The following is a 24,600-nucleotide window of genomic DNA, read 5'->3' as shown; positions in this document are numbered from 1 at the left end:
TTATGTAGGGAAGACTGAAAGACCCTAAGACGAGGATCTATGAACACCTATATGAGGTAACTAAAAGAAAGACACTAATGCCTTTTACAAGCATTTTACCCAGTGCCCTAACATGCAGTTAAAGTTTTTGGTCTTGGAGCAAGTTTTGCAAGACCAAAGAGGGGTGATTGGGAAACATTTCTAATGTAGAGAACTATTTTGGCAATTAAGGTTAGATGCTTCAAAACCCCTGGTCTTAATGACAATATTAGTATTAAAAGTATTCTTAGGATGAGAAGAGCAAAATTATAATAATGTTGGTATATATTTATTATAACATATTTATTATTACAACATATTTTTATGACGATACATTTTAAATTAAATTAATTTGTGGTTACATTCATTTTAGTCAAATACTTTATATGGTATATTTAATTAATGGCATTTCTAAGGTATGTATTTACTATGTAATGTCTTTTAAAAAAGTTTTTAATGAGAGTAATTATTAATTAATTATTCACAATTAACTATCATGTGACTGCATCTAATGATATATAAGAATGGTGGTTTTAGCTTTTTTGTATCTTGATAAAGCCTGATATTAGTCAGGTGAAAGCGCTTGATTCAGTTTTGCTGTGATTTTTATGCAATTAAAGCTTTTGAACTATTACTTCGTGCCAGTTTGACGTTTCTTCAGTCAGTGAAGGTGTTTTTGTGATTTAGTTTTGGTTCGTAGCTGCAGTTTTGTTCTTGGATTTTTTATGGCGGAAGGAACTGTCTCAGTGGATTTTCAGAGTACACCAACGCTACTCAGAGATGAGCGCAATGATGCTCCGGTGACAAGAGGTGAATTTAAGCAAGTATTAACTTTGTTAACCCAGTTAAGCAATAATTTTTTGGCGCTGGGATCTGGAGATTCTACTCTTTCAATACCTGGTAATCAACAAGAGGTTACAAAAAAGAAGACTCTCTCACCTACAATTCGAATGCAAAATGGTACAGACCGGGTGGGACTTCCTGATGAGATCCTATTGGTGGAAGCCGATCTGCAGGAACAGCCTGGTAGAGTGCACACTAACCAAAGTAATGGATGTACAACGCAAACGAAGAATTTCAACTTTAACGCGTGGACTGAGAAGCAGTTTGTTTTCAAGCAAGGTACTTTTTTAACTTCCTTAGCTCAAAATGACAATGTGGAAAGAGATTTGAAAGAGCTAAGTGACAAATTGTATGCTTTTAAGACTATGCAGCTAGAGATTGAATACTTGAAAGAAAGCACACGCGTACAGCGTGTTCCAAAAGGCTTGCGCTGTTTCAAATTTCCAAACAGCGCATTACCAGGAACTGATTTATACTTAAATTTGGTGAAACTGTTTGACAGAACTGGCCTAGAGGTCCTTGACCTCATGATTAAAGATTACGAGCTTAAAGCTAGTGATTTACTTACTGAAGTAAATGGTTTAAATGATTCTATGGTTAAAAAGAAAAACTTTTTGAGTGTAAAGAAGGAATATGATGGGATTTTTAATGAGGTTGACCAACATTGTATAAAGGTTATTAATCGTAAAATAAGAAAGTTAGAGCGGGATATGGCTGAATATAGGGATGGGTTGGCCTATCCGATTCCTGGCAAGGGTAGGATGAACACAGGTTATATTACAGATATGTCTGATAAACCAGTATTTATTGACAATGAAGTTGACCCTGTTATGGATCCACCTAGAAGAAGTGAACGTTTAGCTCAAAAAGAGAACAGAAACATACACCAGGGTTTTCATGTTCCCCAGGGCAGACCGAGGGGGAGAAGTACAACACATTACCAACAAGGGTGGAGCAGGCCACGCAGATAAATGATACTGGTTTTGAAAATAACATTGAACCCTTTAATTCCCCAGGGCATGTTGAAGGGGAGGAATATAATGTACTACTCACAATGTTGGAAGAGACTACACTGTTAAATGACACGGTTTTTGAAGCTAGTGTTGAATCTTATAGTTCATTGTCAGATACAACTGAATGTAACTACAAAACTATAACTAAAAACAATTTTACTATTTACAATTTTACTGACATTGATGTGAATATGGACTTTTTTGAGTTATTCACAAAAGGTTTTCAGTTTTTTCCTTTGCGTTCATTAAATTTACCGAACACAATAATAGATCTGAAGTTGTTTGTGAGACGTCTAAACCTCTTACTACAATTTAAAGGGCAAGAACCGGCAAATGAACAGCTTGTCAGAACTAGCACTATAAACCCCCCCATTCACCCCACTTTAAAAATTTTCGAGGAAATGGTGGAGGCAGATTTAAGAAAACAATTTTCATTTAATACATTTCTTCCACCTGTGAATTTAGACTTTAAAATGCACCAGGTAATAGATTTTTTAAAGAATGAAGGGGTTAGAGTCATGAAACCGGATAAAGGTGGGGGGGTAGTGTTGATGTATAATTGGGTTTATGAAACTTACATTTACAACATGTTGCAGGACCCCCAGCAGTATGAGATATTTTCTAGAAATGAACTAAATATATCTTATTCCAAAATTAAGTTTGTGTTATTTGATCATTTAATGCAAGGTGCAATTAACGAAAAGTTGTATAACTATTTATATGTGGATAAGCCCAAGACCCCAGTTATATTTGGAATACCTAAGGTTCATAAAGCGTTAGACCCTTTGAAGTTTAGGCCAATAGTTTCTGGTGCTGGTAGCATTATGGAACCACTGGGAAAATGTATTGACCAAACTGTAAAAAAGTTTGTAACTTCCTTAAAGCATGTTTGTAGAGACTCATGGGAATTTCTTAAAGGCATTGAAAGGGGTCTCTACAAACCCACTTGTTTAATGGTAACCATCGACATTGTGGAGTTATTTCCAAGCATCCCACATCACACTGGTTTAGAATGGTTCAATGAGGTATTGGCCACACAATCTGGTTTGGGAGCTAACACAGTGATGTTATTAGTAGAATTTATGGAAATCGTTCTTCGGAACAACTTTATTTACTTTAATGGAGAAATATTCAAACAAAGAAAGGGGGTGGCGATGGGTACTCCTTGCGCCTCAGCATATGCGAACATTGTTTTACATTACTGGGAGAACAAATTTATTTTCACAACTGATTTGGCTAAATACATTATTCATTATAAACACTTTTTGGACGACATTTGTATTTTGTGGGATGGTAGTTTAAATAAATTTGAGGAATTTATGACATATATTAACATGTCCACACATTTTCTTTCTTTTACACATAATGTCAGTAACGATAAGCTTAATTACCTGGATGTTACACTCCATAAAGACTATGCTAATAACTTCTTTCAATCTGAGATTTATAGGAAAGCCACTTTCTCAAATTCTTACTTGCATTTTGAAAGTGGCCATCCTTTCCATCAGAAAAAATGAATAATAAAAGGACAATTCATTCGGGCATCTAGAATGTCCAGTACAGATGAATTGTTCCTTAGAGAGGTTAATACACTAAAAAGGTTTTTTGCAGAGAGAGGTTATCCAACAAGTTTGATCAACAAATTGGCTTCAGAGGTAATTACTAATAGGGAATTTAAATATTACCCATTATTGGGCATTGAACAGCAGACAGTAGAGAAAACGGTACAGGAAGGCAAATTTGAGTCAAATAGCACATTTATTTACACATTTACTAAGGATGCTGAATATTTAGAATCAACTGTGTTAAAATATTGGCCAGTACTGACACTTGAGGAAGATATGTAATGTGATACCTCCAGAGCCTAGTTTTGTGAAAAGAAGGGACACAAATTTAAAAGGTTTATATGAAGGTAAAAATCGTGTTAGGAACCAGACATCTATTTCAAGGTTGGGTACATTTAAATGTGGAGCCTGCAGCCAGTGTCATTTTATTTTAAATGATAATAATTGGCATATTCACTCAAGAAATTTTAGGTATCATCCAATGGGTAATTTTAATTGTGGAACTAGAGGAGTAGTATATTTAGGGGTCTGTACACAATGCTACAGTTTTTATGTAGGGAAGACTGAAAGACTCCTAAGATGTAGGATCTATGAACACCTATATGAGGTAACTAAAAAGAAAGACACTAATGCCTTTTACAAGCATTTTACCCAGTGCCCTAACATGCAGTTAAAGTTTTTGGTCTTGGAGCAAGTTTTGCAAGACCAAAGAGGGGGTGATTGGGAAACATTTCTCGAATGTAGATAACTATTTTGGCAATTAAGGTTAGATGCTTCAAAATCCCCTGGTCTTAATGAAAATATTAGTATTAAAAGTATTCTTAGGATGAGAAGAGCAAAATTATAATAATGTTGGTATATATTTATTATAACATATTTATTATTACAACATATTTTTTATGACAATACTTTTTAAATTAAATTAATTTGTGGTTACATTCATTTTTTAGTCAAATACTTTATATGGTATATTTAATTAATGGCATTTCTTAGGTATGTATTTACTATGTAATGTCTTTTTAAAAAAAAGTTTTTAATGAGAGTAATTATTAATTAATTATTCACAATTAACTATCATGTGACTGTATCTAATGATATATAAGAATGGTGGTTTTAGCTTTTTTGTATCTTGATAAAGCCTGATATTAGTCAGGTGAAAGCGCTTGATTCAGTTTTGCTGTGATTTTTATGCAATTAAAGCTTTTGAACTATTACTTCGTGCCAGTTTGACATTTCTTCAGTCATTGAAGGTGTTTTTGTGATTTAGTTTTGGTTCGTAGCTGCAGTTTTGTTCTTGGATTTTTTATGGCGGAAGGAACTGTCTCAGTGGATTTTCAGAGTACACCAATGCTACTCAGAGATGAGCGCGATGATGCTCCGGTGACAAGAGGTGAATTTAAGCAAGTATTAACTTTGTTAACCCAGTTAAGCAATAATTTTTTGGCGCTGGGATCTGGAGATTCTACTCTTTCAATACCTGGTAATCAACAAGAGGTTACAAAAAAGAAGACTCTCTCACCTACAATTCGAATGCAAAATGGTGCAGACCGGGTGGGACTTCCTGATGAGATCCTATTGGTGGAAGCCGATCTGCAGGAACAGCCTGGTAGAGCGCACACTAACCAAAGTAATGGATGTACAATGCAAACGAAGAATTTCAACTTTAACGCGTGGACTGAGAAGCAGTTTGTTTTCAAGCAAGGTACTTTTTTAACTTCCTTAGCTCAAAATGACAATGTGGAAAGAGATTTGAAAGAGCTAAGTGACAAATTGCATGCTTTTAAAACTATGCAGCTAGAGACTGAATACTTGAAAGAATGCACACGCGTACAGCGTGTTCCAAAAGGCTTGCGCTGTTTCAAATTTCCAAACAGCGCATTACCAGGAACTGATTTATACTTAAATTTGGTGAAACTGTTTGACAGAACTGGCCTAGAGGTCCTTGACCTCATGATTAAAGATTACGAGCTTAAAGCTAGTGATTTACTTACTGAAGTAAATGGTGTAAATGATTCTATGGTTAAAAAGAAAAACTTTTTGAGTGTAAAGAAGGAATATGATGGGATTTTTAATGAGGTTGACCAACATTTTATAAAGGTTATTAATCGTAAAATAAGAAAGTTAGAGCGGGATATGGCTGAATATAGGGATGGGTTGGCTTATCCGATTCCTGGCAAGGGTAGGATGAACACAGGTTATATTACAGATATGTCTGATAAACCAGTATTTATTGACAATGAGGTTGACCCTGTTATGGATCCACCTAGAAGAAGTGAACGTTTAGCTCAAAAAGAGAACAGAAACATACACCAGGGTTTTCATGTTCCCCAGGGCAGACCGAGGGGGAGAAGTACAACACATTACCAACAAGGGTGGAGCAGGCCACGCAGATAAATGATACTGGTTTGAAAATAACATTGAACCCTTTAATTCCCCAGGGCATGTTGAAGGGGAGGAATATAATGTACTACTCACAATGTTGGAACAGACTACACTGTTAAATGACACGGTTTTTGAAGCTAGTGTTGAATCTTATAGTTCATTGTCAGATACAACTGAATGTAACTACAAAACTATAACTAAAAACAATTTTACTATTTACAATTTTACTGACATTGATGTGAATATGGACTTTTTTGAGTTATTCACAAAAGGTTTTCAGTTTGTTCCTTTGCGTTCATTAAATTTACCGAACACAATAATAGATCTGAAGTTGTTTGTGAGACGTCTAAACCTCTTACTACAATTTAAAGGGCAAGAACCGGCAAATGAACAGCTTGTCAGAACTAGCACTATAAACCCCCCCCATTCACCCCACTTTAAAAATTTTCGAGGAAATGGTGGAGGCAGATTTAAGAAAACAATTTTCATTTAATACATTTCTTCCACCTGTGAATTTAGACTTTAAAATGCACCAGGTAATAGATTTTTTAAAGAATGAAGGGGCTAGAGTCATGAAACCGGATAAAGGTGGAGGAGTAGTGTTGATGTATAATTGGGTTTATGAAACTTACATTTACAACATGTTGCAGGACCCCCAGCAGTATGAGATATTTTCTAGAAATGAACTAAATATATCTTATTCCAAAATTAAGTGTGTGTTATTTGATCATTTAATGCAAGATGCAATTAACGAAAAGTTGTATAACTATTTATATGTGGATAAGCCCAAGACCCCAGTTATATTTGGAATACCTAAGGTTCATAAAGGGTTAGACCCTTTGAAGTTTAGGCCAATAGTTTCTGGTGCTGGTAGCATTACGGAACCACTGGGAAAATTTATTGACCAAACTGTAAAAAAGTTTGTAACTTCCTTAAAGCATGTTTGTAGAGACTCATGGGAATTTCTTAAAGGCATTGAAAGGGGTCTCTACAAACCCACCTGTTTAATGGTAACCATCGACATTGTGGAGTTATTTCCAAGCATCCCACATCACACTGGTTTAGAATGGTTCAATGAGGTATTGGCCACACAATCTGGTTTCGGAGCTAACACAGTGATGTTATTAGTAGAATTTATGGAAATCGTTCTTCGGAACAACTTTATTTACTTTAATGGAGAAATATTCAAAGAAAGAAAGGGGGTGGCGATGGGTACTCCTTGTGCCTCAGCGTATGCGAACATTGTTTTACATTACTGGGAGAACAAATTTATTTTCACAACTGATTGGGCTAAATACATTATTCATTATAAACGCTTTTTGGACGACATTTGTATTTTGTGGGATGGTAGTTTAAATAAATTTGAGGAATTTATGACATATATTAACATGTCCACACATTTTCTTTCTTTTACACATAATGTCAGTAACGATAAGCTTAATTACCTGGATGTTACACTCCATAAAGACTATGCTAATAACTTCTTTCAATCTGAGATTTATAGGAAAGCCACTTTCTCAAATTCTTACTTGCATTTTGAAAGTGGCCATCCTTTCCATCAGAAAAAGGAATAATAAAAGGACAATTCATTCGGGCATCTAGAATGTCCAGTACAGATGAATTGTTCCTTAGAGAGGTTGATACACTAAAAAGGTTTTTTGCAGAGAGAGGTTATCCAACAAGTTTGATCAACAAATTGGCTTCAGAGGTAATTACTAATAGGGAATTTAAATATTACCCATTATTGGGCATTGGACAGCAGACAGTAGAGAAAGCGGTACAGGAAGGCAAATTTGAGTCAAATAGCACATTTATTTACACATTTACTAAGGATGCTGAATATTTAGAATCAACTGTGTTAAAATATTGGCCAGTACTGACACTTGAGGAAGATATGCGTAATGTGATACCTCCAGAGCCTAGTTTTGTGAAAAGAAGGGACACAAATTTAAAAGGTTTATATGAAGTTAAAAATCGTGTTAGGAACCAGACATCTATTTCAAGGTTGGGTACATTTAAATGTGGAGCCTGCAGCCAGTGTCATTTTATTTTAAATGATAATAATTGGCATATTCACTCAAGAAATTTTAGGTATCATCCAAGGGGTAATTTTAATTGTTGAACTAGAGGAGTAGTATATTTAGGGGTCTGTACACAATGCTACACTTTTTATGTAGGGAAGACTGAAAGACCCCTAAGACGTAGGATCTATGAACACCTATATGAGGTAACTAAAAAGAAAGACACTAATGCTTTTTACAAGCATTTTACCCAGTGCCCTAACATGCAGTTAAAGTTTTTGGTCTTGGAGCAAGTTTTGCAAGACCAAAGAGGGGGTGATTGGGAAACATTTCTCGAATGTAGAGAACTATTTTGGCAATTATGGTTAGATGCTTCAAAACCCCCTGGTCTTAATGACAATATTAGTATTAAAAGTATTCTTAGGATGAGAAGAGCAAAATTATAATAATGTTGGTATATATTTATTATAACATATTTATTATTACAACATATTTTTTATGACAATACTTTTTAAATTAAATTAATTTGTGTTTACATTCATTTTTTAGTCAAATACTTTATATGGTATATTTAATTAATGGCATTTCTAAGGTATGTATTTACTATGTAATGTCTTTTTAATAAAAAGTTTTTAATGAGAGTAATTATTAATTAATTATTCACAATTAAGTATCATGTGACTGCATCTAATGATATATAAGAATGGTGGTTTTAGCTTTTTTGTATCTTGATAAAGCCTGATATTAGTCAGGTGAAAGCGCTTGATTCAGTTTTGCTGTGATTTTTATGCAATTAAAGCTTTTGAACTATTACTTCGTGCCAGTTTGACGTTTCTTCAGTCATTGAAGGTGTTTTTGTGATTTAATTTTGGTTCGTAGCTGCAGTTTTGTTCTAGGCTTATGAATACTACCTATGGCATTAGCCACCCCCATAGTGCCTTTTTAGGCAATGCCAAACTAACAGACCTACCAACATAACAAATTGTTCCAGTGCCAAGCTGGAGGTACTACTGGCCAATGCTAGGAGTCCTAACCAGAAACTGCACCCCCTGGGAGCTCTCCTCACTCTAGAGAATGCTGAGGTCACTGCAGCTACAAAGACTTGGGTCAAGGCTGCAGAAAGCACTCCAGTAGTGTAAGGGTACAATGGCTATCACACATTCATACCACCTTCGAAAAGGAAAAAAAGGAAAGGAGGAGGTGTTTCCATTTACATAAACAACAATCAGACCTCTAGAATGGTCAAGCAAGATGACTTGCTTGAGCTACTCCATGTCCAGCTGACCATAGGCAAATACTCCACCATATCATTGCTAGCTACAGGTCCCTAACCATGAACCATGAAAACCACTCCATATACCTGAAGTTACTAGAATCACTTACTATTCAACCCAATGCACCACTCATGGGTGATTTTAACTACCCCTCCATAAACTGGGAAACATATATGACCATAAACATGTCCTGGACTTTGTCAATGCAAATGCTCTGAAACAGCTGGTCTGCACTCCCACTAGGAGCTCAATACACCCCCCAGTGTAATGTCTTCATTGGTAAGATCAGATCATATATCAGCCTCCTTTGAAATAAATGTAATGGTAGAACCCCCACCAAACTGTAAAACCCTAAAGAATTTTCTGAAAGAAAATTATCTTCTATTAAGTGATAGCATAAGTAATTTTAATGATCCTCCTAACCCTGAATAAATGGAGGCCTATGCAGATGTATACATGAATGCCCTGTGCAACCAATTAAACAACTGTATAGAAACTGCAGTACCTGACTGAACTAAACGCAGGTCTAGCCAGAAAACAAGCCACCCTACTGGATCCTTAGTATAAATAGACTATAAAACAGAAAGAAGAAATTCCTGTCTAGAACTAAGTGGGAGGGTGCAAAACAGAGGAAAAAAATCCCTCTTTAGTCGCAACAGGCAAATCAGGGAACTAGTCATCTTCAAAAGCTAAATACAAGACTAAAATAGTCTCCCAAGCAAAGGATAACCACAAAGCATTTTTCATTTATGTCCAAAATCTTAAGGGAAACACTTAACAATGTGCTGAGTTGGCTGTAGATGGCATTACCTATACTCAGACAAAAGAAACAGCAAACCTGCTGGCAGATAAATTAAACTCAAATGTCAACCCCCTCATCACCTCCAGTCACGCTCCATAAAATACCCCCTACCATTCCTTGGCCTGTTATCACAAAAGAACAGGTCATCACTGGAGTTTCTAAAGCTAGAAACACAGAATCAATGGGCCCTGATGGTATCCTAGGGTGTCTATTAAATAGCATGAAATATGACTTAGTAGACCCATTCAGATCTCTATTTAACCACAGTTTCCAAACAGGCTTTGTCCCAGTAGAGCAGAGGACAGTAATAGTCATCCCTCTGCACAAGGGGGTAACTGTCAGCTGACCCAGGAAACTGCTGATCCATAAGTCTGACTAGTCTCATATGCAAGGCTATGGAGAGGATACTCCTGGATCTGATTAATGACAACATAGGAAATCTCCAGACTCTAGACCAAACCCAGTTCAACTTCATCAAGGGTAGGTCCTGCCTGCTTAATCTGGTGGACTTCTTTGAGAAAGTCACCAAGGCCATGGATAAGGGTAAGACAATGCATACCACCTACCTTAACCTGGCAAAGGCATTTGACACAACACCCCACTTGGGTATTATAGATAAACTCACAAAATTGGGTATAAATCTCTATGTCACCAGATGGATAAACAAATGGCTCATGGATAGGACACATGTTTCTAGAGTGGGGGAATCTGCATCCAGCAGGAGGCTAGTCACTGGTGGAGTACCAGAGGGCTTGGTGATGGGCCCCCTCCTGTTTGGAATATACATTTCAAATGTCAAGGCGAATACAGATTGACTTTGGCTGACCAAGTTTCCTGATGACTGCAAGCTGGGGGCAATCATTGACTGCCCAAATGATACTGATATCCTACAGAAAGGTCTGACACAGACTAATGATTGGTGTCAGAGCCATAACCTCAAACTAAATGTGAAAAAGTGCATAATAATACCATTTTGGAAATCAAATACCCCTACAAATTACAACATTGATAGCACCCCTCTGAGTGGATCCAGTGGTGAGATATCTGTGTACTCAGGCAGATAGTAATCTGATCTTTGACCATCATGTGTTTATGGTGGTGAGGAAATCCTTCTGTGTGGCTCAGCTTCTAAGTAAGGGCATGGCATCCAGATCTTAGGATGTCATAGTACCCCTGTACTCCACCTGCATTAGGCCAGTAATTGAGTACAGTGCACCCTTTGGCATGTACTTCGCCAGGCACCTGCAACAGGCGGAGCATCCTCAGAGGTTTCTCACCAAAAAAATTCAGGATATAACCAACATGTCATATTCAGACTGATTAAAATCCCTATCATTATATTCAGTTTCCTACCAATTACTGAGGTGTTTTCTGTGCTTGACCTGCAATGCAGTCTCTGACCCATCCCTGATGGAAATGTTGCATATTGGTAAAATTAACTGCACAAGGGTTACCCACTCCAAAGATCTAAACATGATCTCTGACATGAATAGATCATTCTGGAGAGACAGTTATGTGTCCCAGATATTGCCCCTCCCCTTTAATAGGCTTCTTAGTCATGTGAAGCTGCACCCTTCCCTGACCATCTTCAAGTGCAAACTGGACCAATGGATGGGAAATTGCAGATCCACTCATGGGGTGGTGCTCATGTCCCTTATGGGCACAGGCAGTCAGTAGAAATAGTCAAACTCCAGCTTACTGACCCTTGTTATCTTTCCCTTGGGGATAGAAAATTGGGTAAAATCTGGGTAAAACTGGCTAGGTTTGTAAGGGCTCTTGAGCCATTAGCTTAGTAATCTCCTATGAACCTATGAACTCATTTTTACTATTTAAATTCAAAGCTGTGTCCCCAGCTCAGTCTAGTTTTAACTCCTTAGGTTTCTTAAAGACCTTCAGTTCATAACTCTTTCCAATATAAATTTGCAATAAACTCTTCCACTTACATTACCTCTTCCTTTAGCTATATTTCTAATCTTTCCTTGAGCTCTGATATTATCTGACTGTTGTAATTCTCCTTCCTAATGTCTTCCAAGACTTTCCAACTTAGATCCTCAGTGTTGTGGGTGAGGCATTATCAAGTTCAATTCCCTAACAGTGACCTTGGTGGTCAATGGTTCCCAGTGGGAATCCTTACTGCTTCAGTTTCTATTTGCTTACCAAGAGTGATTCATTTTCTACAGGCTTTTCTTTTCTTCCTTTTTTTCCCTCTACAGTTCGTGACCATGGAGTTATATAAGTACGATTGTGTGGGTAAAAACATGCAGGGGGTCCAAGGAGGTTTTGCAGTCCTTTAAATATACTGTTGATTTGTGCTTCTTTCTTAAACTGGTGTATCTTGTCTTGTTGAAGCTTTGTGAAATGCAATCTTGATGAAATATCAATCCCACCAACCTGAAAACCTACAGACGTATTGCCATCCTTTCTACCCTTGCGCAGATTTTCAAAAGTTATCTGTAATCACTTCCTTTCATTCTTGAAAGCAACATCCCCAGGACATTTCAACAAAGCTTTAGACCAGGATATACAATGCAACAACCCTTATACAGACTAATGATGTTAGCTACAGTAATATGGATAAGGTCATTCTAAGAGAGGATCACTTTGTACACCTTTCAGTCGTGCTGATTGTTCTCTATCCTTTTTCTGTACATAGATGCTGATTTCTCAGATGGCACTTTTGATGTATTTAGAGCATGTCTATCCAAGTATTCTTGTAAAACCTCTATCCCTTACCTTTTTTTTAGGAATGGGTTTATCCAAGACACTGTCCATGGCCAAATTCTTTTCCTGGTTTTTAACAACTTTCCTGGTGCTCTTCAACAGCTTATTATAATTATCTGTGTCAATGACCTACTACATTCTTCATAGTTTCCCTGCTGTTCTGTCCTACAAAAAATACACTAAATGATACTCATAAAATGCCTCAGTGGTCTTCCAATAGCAAACTCAACACTAATACTTCTGAAAATAAAACTGACAATTTTGCCGCAAACTTATTTTAAGGCTTCCCCTCTATATCTCTGATATTTATGTAAATTTGATTTCATCTGTGACCTCTGCAAATATCTTGGTGTGTTCCTTGACTTCTACTTGTAGCTACATTGTCGGATTGACATAGCTTTTAACAGAGTTTTTGGTTACCTTATATCATCCTACAGGCCTATAGTATCCTCATCCCAGAAACATGAAACTTGGTTGCCAAAATACCATCACTTTAATATTTAAATATGCACTTCCAATAATAATTTGTTTATTGATTTATTTATTGACATTTGAGTACCAGGAAAGTCTGAGGGCAGCTGCGGTGGTGCAGCGATTAGCATTGCCTCATCACAGCAAGAGGCTCTCCGATTCGATCCTCGGCTGGGGTGCTTTCTGTGTGGAGTCTGCATGTCCTCCCTGTAGTCGCGTGGGGTTCCTCCGGGTGCTCTGGTTTCCTCCCACATCCCAAAGACATGTTGTAGGTGGATTGGACACTCTAAATTGGCCCTATGCATGAGTGCGTGCATGTGTGTGCCTTCTGTGGAAGGTTGGGCGCTGGGCTGGCAACTCGACACCGTAAAACTCCACTGCCAATCATGAGCGGACAGGTATCCACTGTAGCGACCCCTAACCGGGAAAAGCCAAAAGAAGAAGAAGATTACCAGGAAAGTCTGATTGGGAAGGAGCCCATTTTCAGCAGAGGTCCAGGGGAAAAAGTACCAAAATATTACCTTAGGAACAATAACCTTAGAAATACACCTCTTAACCTGTAGACATTCAAAATAGGAACAAAGGCCGCTGAAAAATAGGAACATCCAGCTAAAGATATGGACAACTAATTAGCATAAATTAGAATACAAAACAGCATGTAACTCTTCTCGCTTCCAGTAGGAATATAGGATACTACTCAGAAATACATGTTTAAAAAACGGAGATTGACACAAATGATGGAAACTTATGTACATCATCAAAGAGACAGGGTAAAATCCATAGACTTTAATGAACTATATTGCAAAATTCTACCATACAAGATCATTTATTTTTTTTCAGAAACAAGGGAGTTATAAAATGTGTATCTACTTTCTTTAAATTATTATTGCGATTACTTTGATGGTCTTGTTGTGTGATTTTCTGTCCATTAGACAGATTCAAAAAATCATGTGTTGAGGGGGATTCAGAAAATTGTATGTAAGGGTAAATCAAGAATGAAATAGACACATACCTCCAAAAATAGGGACATCCTGGGTCTTTCAGTGATGTCAGTACCATGTAAGGAGCTATTCGTAGCAGCTCCACATACACTCAACTTAATATAAATAAAACAAGCAGAACATTAGCACTATTTTAAAAGTATTTTAAATGTGCTTAACAGTATTTGGCAGCAAAATTGTTTCTGATTCATTAGATGTCTCACAAGGCACTGATTAAGAGAAATAGGTCTACTAAAACTTTTCAGAGCACTCCATACGGTGACTCTTGGCAACATTTCACCATTACAGCTGTTTGTTCAGATCTCCATCAAAATACATTAGTGAGGATGAATATGGAAGCAATGGATAAAAAACAGATATGCTTATGCATGATATACAAAAGGTAAATTTGACTATCAGTGAATTTATTTCCAAGTCAGAGGCTAGGCTACAGGATATTGAATCAGCAGTATCAGTGCACTCAGACAAGTTCATCTTGCATGACTCAGATATTAGGGGTTTGCAGCAGCTACTACAATTATTGGAGTCATGGTTTGAATAATTGGAAAATAAAATTGTGGACTCAGAGGATAGAGGGGCCAAACTAATATTCATCTGTTTGCAGTGCTCAAAAGTATGGATGGGGAATAACTGAGCACAACTGACTTTAACTTTGCTCTCAGAGTGGTCCACCATCCTGCCACAAGACATCACTACAGAAAGAGAGATCACCAAGATCCTGTTCCACAGTCAGTGAGAATCTTCGCTCCTCGTCCTGTACTGGTTCGTCTCCTCAATTTTGCTATCAAAGAGGAGATTTTAAGTAAAATCTGGCTTCCAGGAAAGTTCCAGAAGGAGGGATGAGTTGAGTTTATGTAGAGCAGGACTACTCTCAGGAAACAAGGAAGAGGCTTGTAGTGAGTGACAATGAAGTTGGCCAGGCTTGACAAGGTGAAATACAGACTTATATATGCAGCTATACTTAAGGTGCACATGCCTGGTAGTGTGGTCACTTTTCAGCCTCCAGGGAAAGCTTTTTCTCATTTCCTGTGGATGAATAAAGTGGTTCCAAGAGGCTCAACCCAATAATCAACCCCCTTCCACCCTTAAATGAGTATTGGTTCTTTTCCCAATTTTCAAACAAAGGATGCCAGAACTTCAAAAAGTGGCACATGTGACTGCATGCTCAGCTCCCAATAATAAAATGACTGGGTGGCCATCTTAATACAGCAACTTTAGAAACAGGGACACATGTTCTATGCTGGCAGGGCCCCATAAATATTAATTCAGTAATTTTGTTTCTGGAGGTGATGCATAAGTTCTATTCCAATTTACATTTGTGCTCACATCAGTGTGTTAGTAATTTAATTGATGCTGGGGGGCACATTTTTTTTTCTTTCTTTACAGGTCACATACTTACTTCTGACATCCCACTTACAGATAGATTTGAAGTAAATGTGTTGGTTAATATTTAAATAAACGACTATATTGTCCTCTGTCTCTGTTTCTTTTGTTAGCATTGTAAATAGTTTCTGTTGTTTTAATGAAATTGCTCTTCTTTTTTAAATTATTTGGGTGGAGGTATATAGCTGTAATAGTCATGAGAGATATGACATCATATATCTTGAAGTTAATACTTGGAATATGTGTACAGTGGCTGTCACTCTTATAATGATCAAAGTTGGTTTAACTTGGCAGTGATCAGAAAATGGACTACCTTAAGGATTAGTTGATGTTCAACTTCTCATTTTTTTTCTTGGAACACTGATAGCATTGTAGAAGATCAAAAGCAGTGTAGGTTACTGTCTTCCATTTATACTGTGAAACCAAACTTTATTTGCTTGCAGGAAACTCACTTAATGAAGTCAGAAACCCCCCCCCTTTGCTGCAGGGAAATTATAAGCAAAGGTATTTCTCCAGGTGTGATAACAGGCATAGAAGAGGTAAACTAACGTTGATTAGAAAAGGTACTCCCTTCGAAGTAACTGAGAGTAAAACAGATCCCAGCTAGGTTTGTGCTGATTAGGGGCAGATTGTTTCATCTCAAGCTCACGATTGTGAATACTTAACATCCCCCAGTACACCTATCAAAGAAATTGTATACTTGGTGAGGGAGTGGGTTGTTAACCAATGTGGTCTATCTCTATGGTCTGGAGATTTAAATGTTGTAATATCCACTAATGAGGCATTGGTTGGCCCTCGGAAATGCTTTGTACTGCCAAATGGGAAGTTCCTTAAAAAAGCATTTCAAATATTTGGGATGATAGACACTAATGTTTTTATGGGATTGCTTCTACAAATCTATACTGTAACTCTTTTTTTTCTAAAATATTTTCAATAAACAATACAATACTGCTGTCTTAACAATGCTGTCCAGCACCTGCAGTCACTGGAAGTGTTCCCAGTTCAAATCTCTGACCACATTTCACTGTTGGCAAGAATTTGTTTGCCTTAAGGCTATAGTAGCAGGACGAATACTTTAAATGTTATGTTATATAAAAAGCTTGACATAATGAAACAGTTTATAAAGTTAGTAAACAAGAAGCTGACAGGTCAGACTCTGTAGGGCAATATAGTAGCATAGTCTAGGAAAACTTTAAGAAAACACTTTATGATTACTTATACTTTTAGGTTAGATATTAATAAATCTCACCATTTGGCAAAAATAAGGCTTCTTCAGAAAGTTGCAACATCATATGAGGCTGGGTGAAATGGATTTAGAAAAGCTCTTTGTAGGTCCAAAAAAAGAGGCTAGATGCACTATATTTACACAAAGTTGAGCAAGGTGCCAAGGCATTAAAGTTAAAAAAATATGACTCTTCTCCCTCTAATCTGAAATTGTTTGCCCTAAAGCTGAGAGGATAGGAAGTTGAGAGGAAAATATCATAAATTAGGCATCATCAAAATGGTGGGCTCTGCACACAGCCTGTAGATAGAGCTGAAGTTTTTATTGAATATTATACTCAGTTATCTTCTGACAATGTTGACCTGGCCCCTCTGGCCTTTGATTTTTATTACTTCCAATCACGTAAACTAAGCATTCTCTCCCCAAAAGATGTGGCAACCCTGGAAGCTCCCATTACCGTGATGGAGGTCATGGACACATTGCATAGCTTGGCTACTGGAAAGTCCCCAGGGTCTGATGGACTTCCATTTGAGGTCTATAAATGGAAGAGAGAGAGATGGGTTTGCACAGGCTTTTGCCACTGTGAGTAACACCTTATTGCAAGGCTGCCTTACCCCCACTTCTTGGAAGGAATCAATAATCATGCTAATACCTAAGCCTTTTAAGGATTTGCTGAACCCTGCATTATACCTGCCTAATTCGATTCTAAACCATGATTATCAACTGTTTATGCTGATCATCACAGCTAGGTTGGCTAGTATCCCCCCCATGTAATGCATCTAAACCAAACTGGGTTTATGCAGGGATGAACCACCTTTGACAACTTGATCAAAACTACTTTGCTTGTAAAAGATGCTTCTAAGCATCACATCATCATCAACAACTCCCTTTTTCCAAATTTTCTACATGGGGTTGGGGGTGTCAAGTCAGCTGTTGCCATCTCACTCCATTCAATGCTACTCTCCTACCTTTTTCAAGAGTTATACCTCAGTGTCACAGGTCTTCTCTCACACAATCCAACCATCTCTTTACTGGAATACCTCATTTCCTTTTGTCTGCTTCCTGTCTGTCCCAAATCCTCTTTACCAGATTACCTTCTACTTCCCTGCACATGTGCCCAAACCACCATAGTCTAATCTCTTTGACCTTCTCTGCAATTGGAGCTACTTTGCTTTCTGCTCTGATGTCCTCATTTCTTTGTCTGTCCCACGGTGTGTATCCTACCACCCACCTCAGGAACTTCATCTCCATCACCTTTGGCTTCCTCAGCTGCTCTGCCTTTACTGCCCAGATTTATGTACTATACAGTATTTCTGGTTATACCACTGCTTTGTACACCTTACGTTCTGGGTTATTTGGCATCCTTCTGTCATACACTACCCCTAACACACTGTGCCATTTGCCTGCATCCCCTCTGATCATAGCTTTGATCTCTTCTTTCTTCTCAACCACCCCTCTCAGATACTGGAAGCTGTTAACCTGTTCCACTACTTTCTCTTCTATCTCATTTCTCAGATTTTTCTGATTCTCCCGTTTGCTGCCATTACAAACTGGCTTATCTGTACTCAGTTTTATCCAATGTACCTTCAACGTTGCATTCCATTCCCCTATCCTTTGCTAAACTTCTTGCTCAGAGTCTGCCTGTAGTGCTGCATCATCTGAATACAGCAGCTTTGTTGATCTGTCCCCTCTGACCTGTTAGCTAATGTAGTCCATCACCAATATAAATAGCAATGGGTTTGGAGCTGAACACTGATGCACTTCCACTCCCATTGGGAGCCCCTCTTTGAGACCAAACACTGTTCGTACTTGAATCAATGGGTCCTTGTACATTGCTGCACTAATTCTACCAATATTTCAGAGACTTTGAACCACTGCAGGACTGCCCAAATCAGCTTTCTTAGGACCTTGTCATATGCTTTATCCACATCTTGGAATTCCCAGTTGGACTCTGTCCTCATCTCTAGCTTCTTCTCAACTATGTCTCACTACAAACATTAGGTTAGTTATGCTGCATCCAGAACTGAATTTGACATACTCTGCATATTTATCATGCATCTTCTCCAAAACCTTCATGCAGTGTGTCACAGGAGTTTGATTCTTCTGTACTGCCCACAGTTGTTGATATCCCCTTTGTTCATGTACACTGGCACTAGTATGTTTATTTCCAGTCATCTGGGATGCACCTTTCTCTCTATACTGCTACGAGTACTCTGAGGAGCCATTTCTCCCCTATATCACCCAACATCTTGATCATATCTGCTGTGACTTTATCTGAACATGCAACTTTCCCTGAATTTTTTCCTTAGTGCTATTCTTACCTCTTCTAAGATGAGCTCCTCTCCTTCTTCTTTTTTCATCATAGGCCGTGTCTGGGGCAGTACAGCTTCTGTGGGGTTTTCTTCATTTAGAAGTTGCTGAAAGTATTCCTTCCATCTGCATTTGATTTCTTGTGGGCTGGTGAGCAGATTGTTGCTGGCATCCCTTACGAAGGGTGTGTCACTATCTTCTTTATCATTCTGTCTTTGCCTTGCAACCTGATAGAGTTTCTTTATGCTATCTACTCTGTCACTTTCCAGAAGCAAGTAGACTGTCTTTTGTGCCTTGTTCTTTGCTATTTCAACTCCTCTCATAGCATGTTTGTTAGCCAACCGGCATTCCTTCTTATCCTGGCCTGTCTTTTCTATCTCCCACTTTTTCCTGTGCTGGTTTCTTTTGCTGACTTCCTGGACTTGTGCATTTCACCATCAGCTTTTCTCATGTACCTTATTTCTATACCTGGTTTGGCCACATGACCGATCTGTAGTTCTCACGCATGCTATTTTGAGGTGCTGCCATTTTCCTTCGGCTCCACCTATTTCCTCTTCTTTCTGAGGTTCTAGATCCCAGAGTAACTCCTTGAACTCTTATGCTTTCTCTCCAGTCAATTTCCAGGTCTTCACCCTTGTCTCTGTTGAACTTATAGCCTTCTCTGACTTCTGCTTACAGCTGATTGTGACAACCAGTGGTTTATGCTGTGGACCGACTGTTTGACTGAGGATGACTTTGCAATCACTGATTCTACCCCAGTGCCCTTTTCTTACTAGTAGGTCGTCTACCTGAATTGCATGTTGCCCACTCTAGTATGTAATCTTGTGAATGTCTTTTGCTGAACCATGTGTTGGTTGCCATCAAGCCATTTGCCAGACAGAAGTCTAGATCGGCCTGTCCCATTTCCCTGTTGCCCCACTCATGTGGACATAGGCAGACCTCCTATCCTGTTCTAAGCATCACCACACCTTGATAATTGCCCAAATGGATGTTGAAAAAGCCTTCAACAGTGTCTTTGGATTTCTTATGAAGGTTATTATTATACTGGAGCTTTCCAGGGTCATTTATTAATGCTATCTAATCTATTTATGCAGGGGCAACCACTTTACTATCAAACGAGGCACCACACAGTTTTCCCTTCTGTCACCATTGATTTTTGTTTTATACCTAGAACCTCTAGCTATAAAGATGTGACTTTCCTCCATAGCAAGGTAAACTCTACATAGGATGGAATAAAAGCTGTCTCTGTATGTAGATGTTTACCTGTCACACCCAGAGGATCAACTTGAAATAGTTTTTCTGGACCTCCACCTTTTTGGCCATTTGCCTGGGTATTGAAAGTTAATTATAGCTCTAGGGCAGATTTGCTAGTTAAGTACCCTTTTTGAAATAATGTGGGCCCTATAGCATACTTAAAAATCCAGCTGGGACCCACCCTGCAGATGACTATTAAGGAAACCTATAATGGAATTCTTACGAAAATAAAGGACTTCTTAGGTAGCTGGAAGTTAGTCTGTTTAGACACACCCACAAAAGATTATAGCTATGGGATGGTTTGTGTTCCCCAGATTCTTTATGCCTTGCAGGCTCTTTTGATTCCTCCCCTAAGGAATTCTGGTGCAGTATCAAATCTATACGGAGTAATTTGGGGTCTATATCATAACATCGAATCAGTAAATGTCGAACGCTCACATGAGTGAATATTCACGTCCTCGAAGTTGATATATTTTGTTCACGGTACAGTGAAGATCGGGATTTTTGCCCTTTCCTCACTGTAGTGAGATCTCAGAGTAGGAATATATATTTAGCGGGGTGTGGGGGGAAATAATTTTGAGTACGTGAATATTCACTCATGTGAGTGTTCGACATTTACTGATTCGATGTTGTGATATAGATGCATAATTTTATATGGGCGGGTGAGAGGCCGAGGGTTAGCTGGGAACATCTTACTATCCCAACTTTAGAAGGGGGTATGGACCACCTGGACCAAGAATTTTATGCACTTTGAGTTAAACTGAAAGTATTTGGTGATTTAGTCGGCCACAAGGTGAGAGATTTTGAAGTTTCCACACTCTTCACCTCTAGAAAAATTTAATCTGTTGTTGAAACAAAGGCAACCCAGTTGAGGGGATATTCAACAGTATTAGTTTCATTGATTAAAGCATTCCAGGAAGCTGTAAAAAAGCTAGCTCCTCCACATGGATATTAGATTTGCTTCCTATAGGTATTGGGGAATTTGGTCTCAAGCAATCACTAAGCAATTGAAAGAGTGTAGTGGGTTGAAACTACGGGAGCAACAGGGATATTATGTTGTAACCTGTGATTCTTTTATCTCTAAATACAGACTAACAAAAGTCTTGAATTTTATAGTAGGTTATTCAGTAGGTGAAAAGCACTGGTTAGCCTCCATCTCAAGCACAGATAGGCCTCGTTGGGTGTCATGGATAACTCACATTCGCTAAGGGTGGTATAATACCAAAGGCCTGATAGACCAGCTATACGGAATTCTGATCACTCCTTGCAGTGAGATACTTAATAAGTAAAAAATTCAATGGGAGTAGTAGTTAAATTATCAAATAGGGAAAGGCAAGTTGGAAAATATTACTGCTACTCAGGTACGGTACAAGGTCAAGAAAATTTAGATTATTTGTCTTGCAGTGCCCATTTAAATATTTTTATACACCTTTCAGGCTTCAAAGAATCTACTACAATGTTTCTCCTGAATGTTGGCAATGTAATGGTAATGACATTGCAGAATGGGTCCATCTCTTTTGGGGATATCATGTTTTGAACAATTTTAAAGGAATGTTGCAGAACATATGTGATACTATTTAGCCTGGTAAATTAGAGGTTACCAAGGAGCTTTATTTTCCTGGTTACACAATTATCCTCAATAGTGGAACTCTTTCATTTAGGCTGTTGAACTTCTTGCTAATAACTGTAAAGAAATGCATAACGAAACAATGGAAAACAACCAGATCTTGTTGACATTTGTAGGAAAATGGAACAGGTATCTCTGCTTGAATTAAACACTTTAGACAAATGCTTGAAACAAAAAGCCAAAGAAAAGAGGAAGTTTTGGATTGTGACTGTTGATCAAGTAAAAACACTTAGCAATCCTATGTCTTTTTGTCTGATGGTCTGTTATATATTTTATCACTTATTTTTTACTACTTTTGCAGCTTTACCCTTGCCTGCAGTAAAGGTACATTACGTTAATTGATATCTGTGTTATATTTCCATGTTCTGACAGCGTTGTTATATTTGCTGTTCATACCAGTTTTTAGTTATGCGCTGTACTCAAAGTGTGCATGTTTAAAAAAGTATTTCTTAAAAAATAGGGACATCCTATATCAGACCTGAAAATAGGAACCCTCCTTTTTTCTGTTTTCATTCAGTTGGTGATTTACCAGCTGTGTTTAATCACTTGTCATTTAATATGTTATAATTTGTTGATATTTGGAAACATACACATACATATATATATCCGCGGTGGTGCAGCAAGAAGTTCTCCCGTTCGATTCTCGGCTGGACCACTTTCTGTGTGGAGTCTGCATGCCCTCCCCACAGTCGAGTGGCATTCGAAAGACATGCGTGAATGGGCGTGCCTTCGTTGAAGGTTGAACGTCAGGCTGGCACCTCGGCACAGTAAAAATCTACTACCAATCATTAGCAGACTGGAGTTTTGCTGTGGCAACCCCTAACCAGGAAAAGCCGAAAGAAGTAGAACACACACACACACACACATATATATATATATATATATATAAAAAATATAGATATACATATGGATCCCTATCAGATGACTGAGTTTTCAGAAACTCAAAATTCATATGGTCAAGACCATATGATAGTACACAGCAGAAGTTTACCCTTTTCCTCACTGTAGTGCAATTTCAAAGTCAGTACATTTAATTTGCAGGGGCTGTGGGTGGTGCAGGGGGCTTGCCCACTGCAAAAATGTAAAAAAGATTAGATTTTTGTGGAGGACTTGATGTTCAAGTTTTTGGAAACTTGATCATATGGTCTCAACCATATGAATTTCTAATTTCTGAAAACTCAATCTGACAAGGCTCCATAGATATAGATATAGATATCCTGCATGTTTACTTTTGCCCGTAGGTTCATAGGTTCATACTAGGCTATCTGCCCTAGGGCATTTATAAGCCTAGCCAGAGTGTGTTTGGCTTTCACCACCCATTTTAAATTAATTTTGCTATGCCCTTTTTCGAGGTTAGTATACTGTGCCTATGTCTAACAGTGACATAGAAGTGATACCCGGGGTAAACCTATGATCTCCCATCCACTCATCAAGATTCCTCTTGAAGAGAGTCAATGAGGGACTCCTGCCTAACCTGGACTGGGATTTTATTCCAGAGTGAAGGGAGCCTCTGGGTTATGAATCTGTCCCTCCAGCATGTCCTATTTATTTCTGTGCTGAGGTTCAAGTCTCTCGGCCAGTAGCTCGATGGGATTTGGATTTTCTGAGGTGCAGCATGTCCATTAATTCTGGGTTGGACATGGCTTTATACGTCAGGCACAGATCGCCTCTGAGCAGGCGGTATGCCACTGAGTAGAGCTGGAGTTTCTTTAACCGGGCAGCATATGGCATCTGTTTGAGCCCTTTGATCCTCTTGCTGAGGTACTTTTGGGGTCTTTCCAGTTGCTGCAGGTGTCTGGTAAGGTACATCCCAAATGGGCATTGTACTCAATTATGGGCCTGATGGGGGATGAGTAAAGAGGCACGATGACCTCCCCTGATCTAGATGTGAATCCCTTCATGATTAGGTGGGCTATATAAAATGTTTTCTAACCACTTTGGCCACGTGGTTGTCAAATGAGAGATTGCTATCAACTTGGGTCCCCAGGTCCCTAATTACTTCTTCTGTACTTAATGGATTACCACCTATGTGGTAATTTGTGGGCACTTTGTTTTGCCAAAGGGGATGACTATGCACTTTTTGGCATTTAGCTTGAGGCCATGGCTCTGGCACCAGTTGTCTCTTTCTATGAGGCCCTTTTGGAGGATGCTTGTGTTGGCTGGAGAGTCGATTATGGCACCCAGTTTGCAGTCATCTGCGAACTTGGTCAGCCACAGTCCTTCCGTGTTGGCCTGTACCTCCGAGAAATATATACCGAGCAAGAGAGGTCCCAGGACTGAGCCTTGGGGGACGCCACTTGTAACTGTTTTGGAGTCTGACATGGCTCCAGCAATTCTAACCATGTGGGTTCTGTCCTTGAGCCAGTTTGCAACCCATCTAGTGACATAGGGGTTTATATTTAAGCTGGTGAGCTTATCTATAATGCCCGGGTGGGGTATTGTATCGAAGGCTTTTGCGAGATCCAGGTAGGCTGTGTGGACCACCTTCCCATCGTCAATGGCCTTGGTGACTGTTTCAAAGAAACCAACCAGGTTTAAGAGGCAGGATCTGCCCTTAACAAAGCGAAACTGGGTAGGATCCAGTGTCTGTAGGTCCCCAATATCTTTATTCATGAAGTCCATGATGATCCTTTCCATAGCTTTGCAGACCAAGCTAGTCAGGTTTATGGGGTGATAGTTTCCAGGATCCGTTG

Source organism: Protopterus annectens, chromosome 9.part0 (genome assembly GCF_019279795.1).
Source record: "Protopterus annectens isolate FY-2018-M chromosome 9.part0, PAN1.0, whole genome shotgun sequence".
NCBI lineage: Eukaryota > Metazoa > Chordata > Ceratodontiformes > Protopteridae > Protopterus > Protopterus annectens.
Note: the sequence above shows the minus strand (reverse complement) of the source record.